Here is a 13995-nt window from a genome sequence, read left to right as displayed (position 1 = left end):
AGAGCTACAGCGTGGTAGCTTTACTATTAGAGGGATAGAGAATCAACAGTAAAAATCAGTTTCTGTGTCTTGAGAAGAAAGAGTAACCCAGTTAGGAACCAAGTGGCTTGCTTTGGCTAAGATATTTGTGTGAATAAATTCCTGCTTTCCTCATGGTGGAATAGAAGGGATATTATGCTTCCTATTTTACAAATCTAATAATCAGCATTTGAGTTTGGTATCCTCACTCCACGTCTGTATCAGTTATAGACTGTTCATCTCTTGAGGTAAAAGAAGCTTTTTTGGTTTCTTTTTTTCCTTGTTTAATTTTGGGAAGGAATCAGAATGACCTTTAACCCTGGACACACACTCCCAAGGTATTTTTAAGAGGCAGCCAGGGATAGACAGTGTAACTTTTGAGAGCCTGCTGACCTCTGCATGACCCACAATAGAACCCCCTGAAAACGTGGAGGCTGCATTTCTGTGCCCGGAGTTCAGCTGGTGACTCACCAGGGATCAGGCAAACATGACTAATTCCAAGTCGCAAATAAATGTGAATCTCTCTTGTCTTTGGCCTTCTTCAAGTCTTTATGGAAGCAGAATGGCACCCATTCTCTGGCCATATTTTTCCTTTACATGAATCTCAACAAATGGTGTGTCACATTGAAGATAATGTGGTTAATCTACATTCTTACCCTGAAAAATAGCATAGAACTAAATGGGAAGGAAAATGTTTACACACACATACATACACAGAAAACACATCACATTCTGTATTCTGATGGCATATAATGACTTGTCCATCTTGCCCTTGAATCTAATAAATTGGTCTTTGTAACCAGAGAAATAATATTCTTTCTCTGTCTAAAGGGACACGGGGAAAATATCTCAGCTAAAAAATAGTCACAGCAACATATGGGCTTCTGGGAACAGTGTTACAAAGACAGGCCCACTCAAGGGCATCGCTTCCTCAAGTCCAGCCAGCAGGGCAGGGCCCCATGCCCTCCTTGGCAGAAATTGCAGGAGGAATTTGAATCTGCATGCTCAGTCGCTCAGTTGTGTCCAACTCTTTGTGACCCCATGGACTGTAGTCCTCCAGGCTCCTCTGTCCACGGGATTTTCCAGTCAAGAATACTGGAGTGGGTTGCCCTTTTGTCCTCCAGGGAATTTTCCCAACCCAGAGTTTGAACTTGAGTCTTTTGCATTTCCTGCATTGGCAGGAGGATTCTATACCACTAGAACCACCTGCGAAGCCCTAATTTGAATCTAAGTTTTAGTTGCTCAGTAGTGTCTGACTCTGTGATCCCATGGACTATAGCCTGCCAGGCTCCTCAGTCCATGGGTTTCTCCAGGCAAGAATACTGGAGTGAGTAGCCATTCCCTTCTCCAGAGGATCTTCCTGACACAGGGGTCAAACCCCAGTCTCCTGTGTCTCAGGAGGACTCTTTACCATCTGAGTCACCAGGGAAGCCCTCTCTAACCGAGCAGTGGAGCAGGGGTCTGGAGTGGCAGCCTTCCAGTGTTTCTTATGCCAGGAAAGTGCCCCCAAACAAACCCAGACTGTCAGAGTCCCTGGGTCTGTCTGTCTCCTCTTCATCAGCACATCAGCTCTTAGTGGGTGCAAATCCAGGAGTGATGGGTGAGAAATGGGTGGTGGGTGGCTGCGCTTCCACAGTGAGAAGGTGGAGGGAGGGAGCCTCCCTGATGGGGCCTTTCTCGGCCACACATACTCCTATGTAACAAGTGCACTTTCAGGTAAAAGTAATAGTGTCCTACTCAGGTGACAGTGGAGACTCTTTACTTTTGCTTTTGACAGGGAAGCCATGTAGTCTGCACAACAGAGATTCGGTTGCATACAAAACCTAGAACTAGAAACCCCTGTAGCTGCGTCATGAACCATAAATTCCCCACAGGAATGCAGATGCAGGGCTCTGATTCATTCCTCTTGTAAGACTTCAGGCCCACAAAGACTGTCAGAGGTCCTTGGGGACTAGGCGAAGGGGAAGTTTATGAGCCTTCATTGCTCTGCCTCTCCCCTATCCTCCTAAGGCTCTGTGTGGAAATAGAGGCCAGGCATCTGACAGGTAGGATCTGGACTCCTTGCCAGATAGCTCTCCCAGCGCTTGTCCCTGGCACTTCTGCTGAACGCATGCCTTAAAGAGCGGCCATTCTCTCTGGGTGGGTGGGTGGGTGGGGGTGTGTGTGTGTGTGTGTGTGTGTGTGTGTGTGTGTGTGTGTGTGTGTGTGTGTGTGTGTGTGTGTGTGTTAGTCACTCAGTCATGTCCGACTCTCTGCTACCCCATGGGCTATAAACTGCCAGGCTCCTCTGAAGCTGGAGTGGGTTGCCATTCCCTTCTCCAGGGGATCTTCCCTACCCAGGGATCAAACCTGGGTCTCCTTAATTGCAGGCAGATTCTTTACCGTCTGAGCCACCAGATAAGTCCTTTGACCAAATAAAATCTAAACCAAGAATTTTACCTTGCAGACCATTTGCTCTCTGCCTTTATGAGATAATAGTACTCACAACCCCTCTGCCTTGAACTTTCTGGAGAGATAGAAAATGAAAGCATTGATACTTCTAATACTGTTGGTCTACCAAAAGTAAACCTCACTAGCAATTCCAGAGTCTCTAAAACAGAGCAGGGTAATCTACCAAACTCATTTAAAGAAATTCTTCATATTGTCTAGAAAGTTAAATATGTATATTTTCCTCAAGAATTCTTTAAAATTTTTTTAATATATTTTACTTTCTATCTTTAATTGGAGGATAATTGCTTTACAAGGTTGTGTTAATTTCTACTGTACAATGTGAATCAGCTCTAAGTATACATATATCCAGGCTTCCCAGGTGGTGCTAGTGGTAAAGAACCCACCTCCCAATGCAGGATACATAAGAGATGCCAGCTTAATACCTGAGTCAGGTAGATCTCCTGGAAGAAGGCATGACAACCCTCTCCAATATTTTTGCCTGGAGAATCCCATGGACAAAGGAGCCAGGTGGTCTGCAGTCCATAGCGTCGCAAAGAGTTGGACATGACTGAAATGACTTAGCACGCATGCACTCATACATATATCCCCTCCTTCTTGAACCCCCCCTCCCACCCTTCTGGGTCATCACAGAGAGGGTGTCTTTTCTCCAGTTGCCAGTCAAGATGCACATTCACTCTCCTTCCTGGTGCACTTGTGAACACCGAGGCCAACTAAGGAACACAGCCGTGACACGTGCGGGTTGTGGCGCAGCCAGGGTCACAAGCCCAGCCCTCTACCTGGTTCCCTAGCTTCCTGGGCTTGGGAGCTTCACCTTCTGGGTTGAGATTGGCTGCTTTTCTTGTTTATCTTGTTTCTTGACATCCTCCTGTCACATCAAAATTGTTTTGTTTTCCTTCCGACTTAAAAAATTATTAATAAACTTGGCTTGCATTCAAGGAAGATAAGCAAGCCAGGATGAGTGTCTATTCAAGTCTGGGGCCTATAATTTTGTCTGATGCACCCACTGGGCTGCAGTCTCACAGGAAGGATGAGTCTTCCATATGCAGGGGTATATAAATAGCAAGGCTTTGTGATATGGGAGCAGCAGCCTAAAATAGCTGAACTGGAAGATGTTATGATAATGCTATTTTTTAGGTTTATACATCTGTGCAGAGTGCAGCATCTTAGTATGTGTGCCTAATATGTTAACCAAATGCCTTGCAGGCAGGGGTTGGTATTGTCTGGAGGGGAGCAAGAGTGGTAACAAAGTCTCAGTGCGTTGGTATGCAGAGGAGCAGAAGTTAGGCAAGGAGTCACAATGCTGGGGAAGCCGGATAGCATCCTTCAAACCATTCAATCTGATTGCTAGCTAGACATGCCATGAAAAAAGGGAGAAAAGGAATCTTAAACGCTTACGTGCCAGATGGCTAAAATCTAAGTAACAGTTTTCTATTGTGCAGGGCTGTTCATTTGTCAACCCTAGGAATTTATCTCTTAAGAACTTCCTCTCCAGTTAAGTTTTACTCCAGTTGATTTTGGAGTGGGGAGGATGGAGTCTAGTCACTGGCCAGCCATGAGATAGACGATAGACAGAGTGTGTTTGGATGGAATACAGAGGCCAAAGTCACTTTTTTTTTTTTAGTATAATAGATTACTGTTTGGAGTGTAAGAGGGGATCTTTATGTTAATACCATTTTTCCTCCTTAATTCTTTTTTATGGCCTGTATTTATTGTTTGTGTGCTGTTTAGTAGACTACCACACTGAACTCTGCAGAGTGAGGTATTCATTTTTCACTACAGTATTTTTATAAGAAACTCATCCAGTTTTATTGGTGAGAGAGTCCCACACAATGATTTTGACTATAAAAGTGAAGCTTTTTGTCTTTTTTTCTGTAGATTTTGTATGTACACACACACACACACACACACACACACACACACACACACACACACACACACACACACACACACACACACACTCACTCACTCTACTCACCACATCTTTTCCAAGATCCAGAGGCAACATCTCCAGTAGCGATTTGAGTTTATAACTTAATCTAAACACAGAAAAGAAACTGAGAATAAAAAGGCTAGATATCCCTCAGTGTGGCAAATAAGTCTTCACTTAGGTAAGTCACAAAGTCATAGGAAAGTGATTTTGGTCTCTGATGACTCATGAACCTCAAACTGAAAGGTACACATTCTCTGCTGTGCTGGGGCTTCCTTGCATTGTTTTGGGACATCTCTATGGGAACTAGTGCTCAGACCTTAGTAAAATTCACAGACCTCCCTGTGGCCCAAAGAACTCCTTAGTCCAGTGGATGGAAAGCTAAGTTTAGATGAATAGCTTGGGAGCCTTATTGTAGCTCAGAGATGTGATAAGAACAGGGGAAGGAGTGATTAAGAGAGCTGTGAATAATGCCTGCATTTTAATAGGAAGTCCAATTAGATCCTGATTATTTTAATGTGGAGGTGTTTTTAAAGATCACACTATAAATAGGAAACACATCATTTTGAAAGAGAAGCCCTGATCTTTGTTAAGAAAATGAACTCAGTCCTAGAAACTGTGACTTTATATTTTGGCAGAATGACTTATTTTTTCATAGTTTTTATTAGGGAAAATTCCTCTGGAATTTCACAAGTATACCTTTTGGGAAAAAATATTTATTCTACCTATTAGCCACAATCAGTGCCAAGGCAGATTTCATTGTATACTAAATTAAGAAAAAAAACATAAGAATTGTTTCCTTGTGTACTAAATTAAGAAACATGATGTTTCTTGTTTAAGAAACATTAAACAAATTGTTCTATTAAGTTTAAAACATCATGGAATTTGTTCAAGATTTTATTTATGTTCAAGTGTTTTTAATATGGGTTGCTAATTACATGTATTCATTTTTTAAAATTGAATTTGGCTAATATTGAGCCCTATCCCATATAATAGATAAAGTAAGCTAAAATTAAGGTTTTGGAATTCATACTTCCTATAACTTCAAATCATTGTTTTAAACTGTTTATATTGCAGCGCCTGAATATTTAACACATTCTTAGTGCATTTCTTTCTCAGCTTCCTGAATAAAAGGTACTGAGTAAACTAATCGGGGATTTAAAACAAAGGAAATATATTTTCCATTTACCCTCAAAATCACAATAATCCAGAGTTAAAAGTCAGCTGGATCATGTTTCGGGCATGTATCCCTCCCCTCACATTTTTCTTTTTATTTTATATGAAAATTGACATACAGATAGAGCAGTAATCACGGTGTAAGTGTAAATGACTTCTGTGTAAGTGACATCTTATACAGAAGTGGTTTCATAAATTATAAATGCAGTTATTGTATGAATTTGGAAGTGACCAGTTTTACACATATACAATTGATGGCTGCCTATATGATTTAAGACAACAAGAGCTTCCTCCTCTTTCATCAGCGCTGCTGTCTAGAATATTTGCTGTCTGGGCATTTAATCCATGCTGCACAATGCCAGAACCCAGCACATTAGCCTAGTGACTGGTCCGGGAGTATGGCAACCCACTCCGGTATTCTTGCCTGGAGAATTCCATGGACAGACCATGGGGTCGCGAAGAGTTGGACATGACTGAGCGACCAACACTCAACTCAGACTTTTGACCAAGCACAGCCAATAAAGTTCTTCCCTAATGTGGTCACTAGAAGAGAAGACGTTTCTTCTATTGGATGACAAGCCCTAAGACAGACTTGTCCTGGCAATGGTTACCTTTCTGGGTATATGGGGAAACTTGTCTGAAAATGAACCCAAGACACAGAGATAAATGGAACCACAAGATTGAAAGGATGTCTCCATGATGTTCTTAGAGTCCCTTCATCCAGATATAGTCCTTGGATTTCTCAGTGATGTAAATAAATAGTTTTCCAAAAAATGGTTTGAGTTAAATTTCTTTTGCATGCAGTTGAAAGGGTGCTTATTAAAAGCTTAAGAAAACTCAGCTCCTGATGGTCTATAATTTCCCTTCCTAAAGTTTTTCTTTTTGATATCTGTCAAACAAAACAGAATGTGTATTAACTCTTCATGATTCTACTCAGTTTTTCTAACTGCATGCACCATTATATATTTAATAGAGTGTTAAAAATGTACTCATATTTGGGTATACAGCTAAAAGCGCAATTCCTCTTAGCTATGCAAGTTACTCTTGCAAGGTGTGGGATGACAGTGCTTTTTTATTTTTTATTTATTTTTTTTTGACAGTGCTTTTTTAAAAGTACTTGGTTCCGTAAATTAACAATGATGTTTTACTCAGCTTTTAAAAAAATGATATTTTCCATATCACCAAGACCTAGATTAATTGTTTGGAAATTATTCTCACTTCTCTACCTAGCTTTCAAAGTTTTAATTATTAGTATTTGAATTTATTTTGGGTTCCATTAATTCAAATTCTGATGGTCAAAAAATTAGACTTAAGAGTCCTGCATCTTAGATATATTTTCACTAGTGATTTACTCAATAACCTTGAGATACCACTTCAACTCATTTGCCATATGGAATCTCCATCCCTCTGTCAAATTTTGTTGATGAGAATCATTTCCACAGGACTCCTAGGAGATTTAGAAGATAAATGGAATTTGTGTTGAAATGAGAAATATATTTTTGCTGGTAAATGTCTCTATACTGGCTTTGAATATGTACCAAATATTATTTGCATAGAATTGCAATGAGTGAGGTAGCCACATTTGTGTTACTTTTCTTTTTTAAAAAAAGTATTTCCTGTAAAATGTTTCTAGCAGTCCTATAAAATGTTTCTCTTTGAAATAAGGAGAAGAACAAACATATAGATTACTCATGAGCTTTCAAAGAATCCTGGTGCTCTGTTCCTGATATAATTTCTTATGGTTCTTATTCTTCCATGGGTCAGAATAAAAACTTTCAATTCATCCTGTCAAAATATTTCTTGGTAACTGAGATAAGAGCAAATTTGCATCTCTTATCAGTGGGTCTTGTCCCTTCAATCCATGCTACACATAACTTATCTGATGGCACTCTGTTATTTATGACTATAGTCTGGCTTGTGTTTGTGCAATGTTTAAGGGATTAGCTTTGAACATACTTAGTTGAAAAATTGGTGAGAATTGTTCCTCAGTGTGTGGTCTTTTACTTTCTTCAATTAAATGGATTCATAAACTGTTCTCCCCAATATCTGGTTGGGGAAATTTTAGATTGTACTTTCCTTAGGGAAATATCTCTAAATATAAATTATGTCTTCTGTTGTTTAAATATCTATCTCTAATGTTGTAATTGGAGAACTTAAAAAAAATTTTATTAAAATCAAATCCAAAGGACAGTCTTCACATGTCTGAATGTCTTAAATTTTTCCTTATAGCTTGGGGATTGTATGGACTTTGGTTGGCATCTTGGTTATTCTACTCACAAGTGTGAGTTTGTTGGTCATATACTACTTACAGTCCTTTTATTTTCACAAATTCTGCTGACACACTCAGAGGCCGTTAACAATTGCCAGGCTCCTCTGTAATTAAGTCCATGTGCTTGGCCATCCTGGCTTAAGAATTCATTCTGCCTAATTATCGAAGCCTATTCCAGCTCTTAAAACTGGTTGTCTGATAACATTGAAAGCAACCCTCATGTTCTAAAACTGATTCATTTTTTAACTGACAGTATTTCTAAGAACATGGTATTTCACACTTTCTCTCTCTCTCTCTCTTTTTTTGTACTTGCCACTGGAGATCTAACAAAATCTTGGCATCTGATATGAAACAGTTCACAGGCCAGTATATCCCCCTTTTCTTTGTACATCTCCAAGATGCATAATGAAACATCTAGGCAGTTTTCACATGTACAGCAGCTCATCAGAGGACAGTTTTGTAGGAGGAGTCCAACACGTTCTATGTTTAGTTTACTTATGCTTTATTCTCCAGAGACTTTATTTTGCAGGATATAGATAGAATTCATGGGCTTGGGCTCAGTGGTAAAGAATCTGCCTGCCAGTGTAAGAGACAAAGTTTCGATCCCTGGGTCAGGAAGAGCCCCTGGAGAACGGTGTGGCAACCCACTCTCCAGTGTTCTTGCCTGGAGAATTCCATGGACAGAGGAGCCTGGTGGGCTACAGTCCATAGGGTCTCAAAGAGTCAGACACTACTGAGTATGGCACGGCAATGGGCTTGGTTAATCATTTGTAAAGATTTTCCTTTGAAGGGGTATGCTTCATTTAAACAATCAGCTGTGTTCTTAAAGGCCGTAACTGGGAGGAGAGTTTAGTCATAATTTGGTGGTATAGTCAGGGACTCTTGAGATATTGCTCAGAAATGTTGGATGGAGTCTGTTTGATCAGTTTGAGCAAGGAGAGCTGTTGCTGGGTGGGCCATAGTGATCTCATAATACTTAGAATAGAATGGTTCTTGGTCCTTAGGGAATGTAGGAATGGTACCGATGCTAAAACACTGTAAACTAGTGCCATGTGTAAATAACTGTCAGGAGACAGCTACAACTTCAAGAGGAACTATGATGGCAGTTACTTTTCTCCACAACTCCATCTGTGAGCTTCTCTGAGGAAGGTGAAGCTATGGCTTGTGAAGTTCTGGAAAAAGGATGTCTCTATAGCACAGCAGGGCTGGACACCAAATATCATGCAGTGCTACCCTCAATCAGGCAGGATTCCACCCAGGTTTAAAAACATAAAGAAAAAGCCTCACAAAATCCTCTTATGTGTAATTTCTTCTTATGCAAAGATAACAATTCCTGGTATTCAAGACATACAAGAGAATTCCAGTGTGTATGATATCCTCAGCTCAAAGGATGCTCTCCCTCCCCCAGCTGGACGTAGCTATGTTTGCGTGATTTAACTCGGACGAGACAGAAGGAATTACCTATGCTATTTATTACTGCAGTGGTTTGAGAGAGGGCCAGATTGCACCCCACATCTGATGCAGCTGGATAGTCATGAAACCTCAAATTGCCTCCATATGATGTAGGAATCCTCCTTGCTTAGCAATTCAAAACTAGGATTTTGCCTTTTCTTTTCTTTGTCCTCATCAGTCACACCCACTGTTCTAAGTAACTGCTCTCAGCATGGCCCAAATCAGAGCGGAGATCTCCTGAGTTCCAGTCCTGGTTCCTCTTTTTTCAGGGAAACCCAAGCTTAGATGCCAGGCTGGCTCTGGGAAGGGTACTGCAGGCCTGGCAGGGAGTGGCAGTAAGAGATGAGGACTACCTAATGGCATTTTTCTTTTGAATTTTAGACACTCCCTTGGTTTTCCAGGTCCAAGTGTGGCTGGACCATATCAGCCTTTACTCTTTCCTGTGCTAATCAGTGTTGCTTTCTCTCAGAGAAGCCGGCAGAGCTGACTTTGCAGTTCCTTCCGTAGTATATCATCACTCTTGCCAGTTTTCTCCAGATGATTTTTCTTCAGCTCAGTAATTAGTTATGTTTGTAGAAAATGGCTTGGGATGTTGAGATCAGAGAGATGGCCTTTGTCCATGTTCTGGAAAGTCTGCCTTCCTGCTAGTTCAAAGATGAAGAGGAAAGAAATGTTGAGAAACTTTGACCTTGGTTTCATAGAGTTCAGATTCATTGTGGCTGCATCAGTTATTTTCCTAAATAATAAAGCCACTTAGGCATCCTCTTTATATCTTTTTCTTTTAAAAGCCTCTTGTTTTGCTTATAAAATAAGAAATCCTATAAATATACAAGTCATGATATACTTGGGAAGTAAGTGGATATGCTAACTTACTTCACTGAAGCATATTTATCATGCTGTTAACTCCTGGAGTAGTTTAAAAATATTCCAGTAGTCCTAGATAGATTGTGTATCAATTTCTCACTTACTAAAAATATTGCATTTAAAATCCATACATTTCTCATGTTGTAATTATTTGTTATATCCTGTGCTACCAGTGGGGTTCCCCAGGTGGAAAAGAACCTGCCTGCTAATGCAGGAGATGTGAGAGACACGGGTTCAATCTCTGGGTTGGGAAGATACCCTGGAGGAGGGCATGGCAATCCACTCCAGTATTCTTGCCTGGAGAATCCCGTGGACAGAGGAGCCTGGCAGGCTACAGTTCATAGGGTTGCACAGAGTTGGACGTGACTCAAGCGACTTAGCATGCATGCACATGCTACACCAAGTGTGAGTAATTTAGCTTGGGCAAGACTTTCACTTTTCCATGCTTCATTTTGCATGGAGGTAGTGTTGCGATGGTTAAAGGCAGTAATGCTAGCCTAATAGCTGGACATAAAGTAATAAAAATTAGGGGTAGAATGAAGAGAGCTAAGGGACTTCAGAGGCTGAGGTGGTGGAGGGATGGGCATTGGGAGAGGCTTTATAGAAGGATGCTTTTCTGCTGGACCTTGGAAATTAGTTCGGTCATGTCAAGATGGGAGGAGGACATCTCATACCAAAGGGACAGGGATGCTGAGAAACAGGACTGAGAAAGTGTGCTTAGTTTAGCTAAAGAACAGTGAGGAATTAGCACTAGACATGGACTCTCAAGCCAGACTTGAGGGCTTTGGATGCCTAGCCTAGCTATGCAACTTAGACTGATTCAGAGATAGGGTTTGGTAAAGTTGACATCAAGAGTTAGATTGGATTGCCATGTCTTAGAATCTAGACCTAATTTCCTCTCTAGAGTCTATGCAGGACATGCAGGAATTATGTGACACAAGTCTGAGTCAAGGTGATTCTGTCTTATTTCCTGACTTGCTCTGGACAGGGACTGTGCCAGGAGCAGCTATGTTTTTTTGCCCCATTACCCAAGGACGAATGTCCACTGTGGTGTGACCCTTGGGCCAGAGGAATATTCTGCACCATTTTTATTAGCTGTCTTCAGCCACGTTAGGTGCTCTATAAAGCGCATCCAGCAAGCCCATGTTACCGAAGTGCCAGGTCCTTGCTGTCATCCACATGCAGCCCTCTTCCAGGGCGCACACACGGTCAATACCTTTTCGTGAGAGAGCGGACACTGTCAGTGGCCTCTGTGCTTGATTCTGCCCTGAGAGAACACAGCAGCAGATTAGATTAGCAGCCTTATTGGCCTCTGCAGAAGATAAAAATCCAGACACAGCCTCTTCCAGAAAAGACTCTGAAGCCCAGTGGTTTGAGCTGAGGCTGATTTAAAGCTATTGACCAACATTGTAAAGCAACTATACTCCAATAAAAATGAATTTTAAAAATAAAGCTTTTGACCCATTTTGTCCTCGTTTTTATAACAGCATGAATTTCTTGGTGAACCTTTATGGTGGGTATATGCTATTCTCTTATAATCAGAGTAACATAAGCCCCAAAGGGAGTGATGTTTATTATTCCAGAGAAGTTTTAGAAATCATAATATGTGTAACTTTCCACGAACTAATCTACATTTCTAATTTACAGGCAGGAGATGTTAGCTTGTACTGTCAGTCTTCCAGCCAAGGGACGATTATTCACTGTTCATTTCAGATCTTAGGTGGCTACAACTTGCAGTGATTTTGCAGCCATGAAGCATTCTATTCTGAGGACTGTTTCCCTTTCTGTCACTGTCAATGAACTTCTCTGTCAGTATCAGATTTATCTGTGCCAGCCTCTAATGGAAAGGTAGTAATTTTATGATGACTTCCTCATCCTTTATGATAGGCAAGCTTTTATCAGATGCACTTGTTAGGCTTCAAGAGCCATAGGATAATGAATATATTTGACATTCAACAACTGTTTCTGAACGACTATTATGAGCTAGACACTCAAATCCCGAGCCATGTTATGATGTATTTATGAACTTCAAATTCCTTTTCTTCTTCTTTTTTTTAAAAATTTTTACTTTTTTCTATCTGTGTCACATGGCATACAGGACCTTAGTTCTGACCAGAGAATCAAACTTCACCCCCTGCAGTGGAAGCTTGGAGTCTTAACCACTGGACCACCAGGGAATTCCCTTGAATTCTTTTTTAAAGTCAAATATCTGTATATAAATATCTTTTCAATAGAATCATAGATTAGGAAGGTATTTTGATATTCCTGAGATAGCATTCAGCACTCTGCATGGTTCCCACCACCACCTCTCCATCCAATCTGCATCACTAGCCTGAGATTTCTCTCTCTAGTCCTTAGACTTACACATCTGGATTTGTTTCAACTCCTTGGAGATGCCAAGCAATCTTCTCTCTCAAATCTGGCAGATACAGTTTCCTTTCCTGCAATGCTCTTCATCCCAACTGTTCTTTCCACTAGCTAGCCGCTCCCCGGCATCCAGGTCTTGGCTGGATTGTGACTTGTTTAGGAAAGCATTTCCTGAACTCCTAAGGCTCAGATCTCTTTGATTTATGCTCCCATATCTCTGGTTTATGTATGTGTTCTCTTCCAGAATTTTATATGGCTGAATAATTTGTTTTAGGTCTGTTTTTGCATTAGACTATGATTTGCTCAAGCACAGGTGTTTTGCTCACTATTGCAGTTCCAGAACTTAGGATATTTACAAAAGACATTTGATAATTGGCTAAGAGATCATTTTGTTTGAACTTTCTTTTACATCAGACTTCTGAAGCCCAGAGATGATAAATGTTTGTACAAGGAATGCAGGAGCTGAGTTAACATTCAATTTCCTGATCCCCAGTCCTATGTCTATGCTTCTACAATGCCAGAGTTGGAGCAAGGACAGCTGGGCTGTGGAAAATGCTTCTCTAGGTAGTAGAGGTGACAGAGGCAGCATTCTGCATGTATGCCCTTGTCTTCCAGCCAAGCTGAATTAAAAAAAAATACTTTGACATATTTTCAGATTTACAGAAAAGTTGTGACTGATACAAAGAATTATCATATACTCTTCATCTAGATTCTCCAAATGTTAACAATTTATCTTTTTATCTCATCATCAATCATGCCATATATATATATACATATTACATATATATGCGTGTGTGTTTATTCCCTGAAGTGTTCACCAGTACAATGCAGATATGATATTTCCTTGTCTCTCACTAGTTTAGCCTGTATTTTACTAAACAAAGAACAATACCTAACAACATTATCAAAATTAGAATGTTAAACACTAATACGTTATATATAATCTACAGTCATTCATATTTTACTACTTATCCCCGTATTTAACAAGTATTCTAGCAAAAGAAAATCCAGGATCATGTGCTGCACTCTGTTGTCATATCGCTTTTAATATGGAACAGTTTCTTTGTTTTGTTTCAGTTTTCTAGAAAGTATAGGCCAAGTGTTTCATAGACTGTCCCTTAATTTGAATTTGCTTGTGTCTCCTTGTGATGAGACTAGTTTTACACTTTTGGCAGGAACACTGCAGAATTAATGTTTCGTTGACAGTGCACCGTATCAACAGGTGCTCAGTGCTCATTTGTCCCGTTGCTGTCAATATTGACTTTAATAACTTAAAGTGCTATCTGCCAGCTTTCTCCCCTGCAAAGTTATGACTTTCCCTTTTGTAACTGACAAGTATCTCTGGGGAGATACTTTGAAAATATATAAATATTCTGTTACTTCTCAAAATTTCACTATGAGTTTTAGCACCACTAGAGATGCCTGACTCAATTAGTATTTTCCTAATGGTGTTTTTTTAATTTTACAATTT

At 40.3% G+C, this 13995-nt stretch overlaps 1 long non-coding RNA gene across 1 annotated transcript in view; it reads left to right on the top strand.

Annotated features, from left to right (window-relative positions):
* The first annotated feature begins 1994 nt into the window (after positions 1 to 1994).
* Positions 1995 to 13995, top strand: part of LOC122454612 — a 255540-nt gene continuing 243539 nt past the window's right edge. The window contains exon 1 of the long non-coding RNA XR_006273450.1: positions 1995 to 2063. This is a non-coding gene — a long non-coding RNA (uncharacterized LOC122454612). The remainder of the gene's footprint in view (positions 2064 to 13995) is intronic.

This window comes from Cervus canadensis, chromosome 16, assembly GCF_019320065.1.
Source record: "Cervus canadensis isolate Bull #8, Minnesota chromosome 16, ASM1932006v1, whole genome shotgun sequence".
NCBI lineage: Eukaryota > Metazoa > Chordata > Mammalia > Artiodactyla > Cervidae > Cervus > Cervus canadensis.
This window is presented reverse-complemented; position numbering and strand designations above follow the sequence as displayed.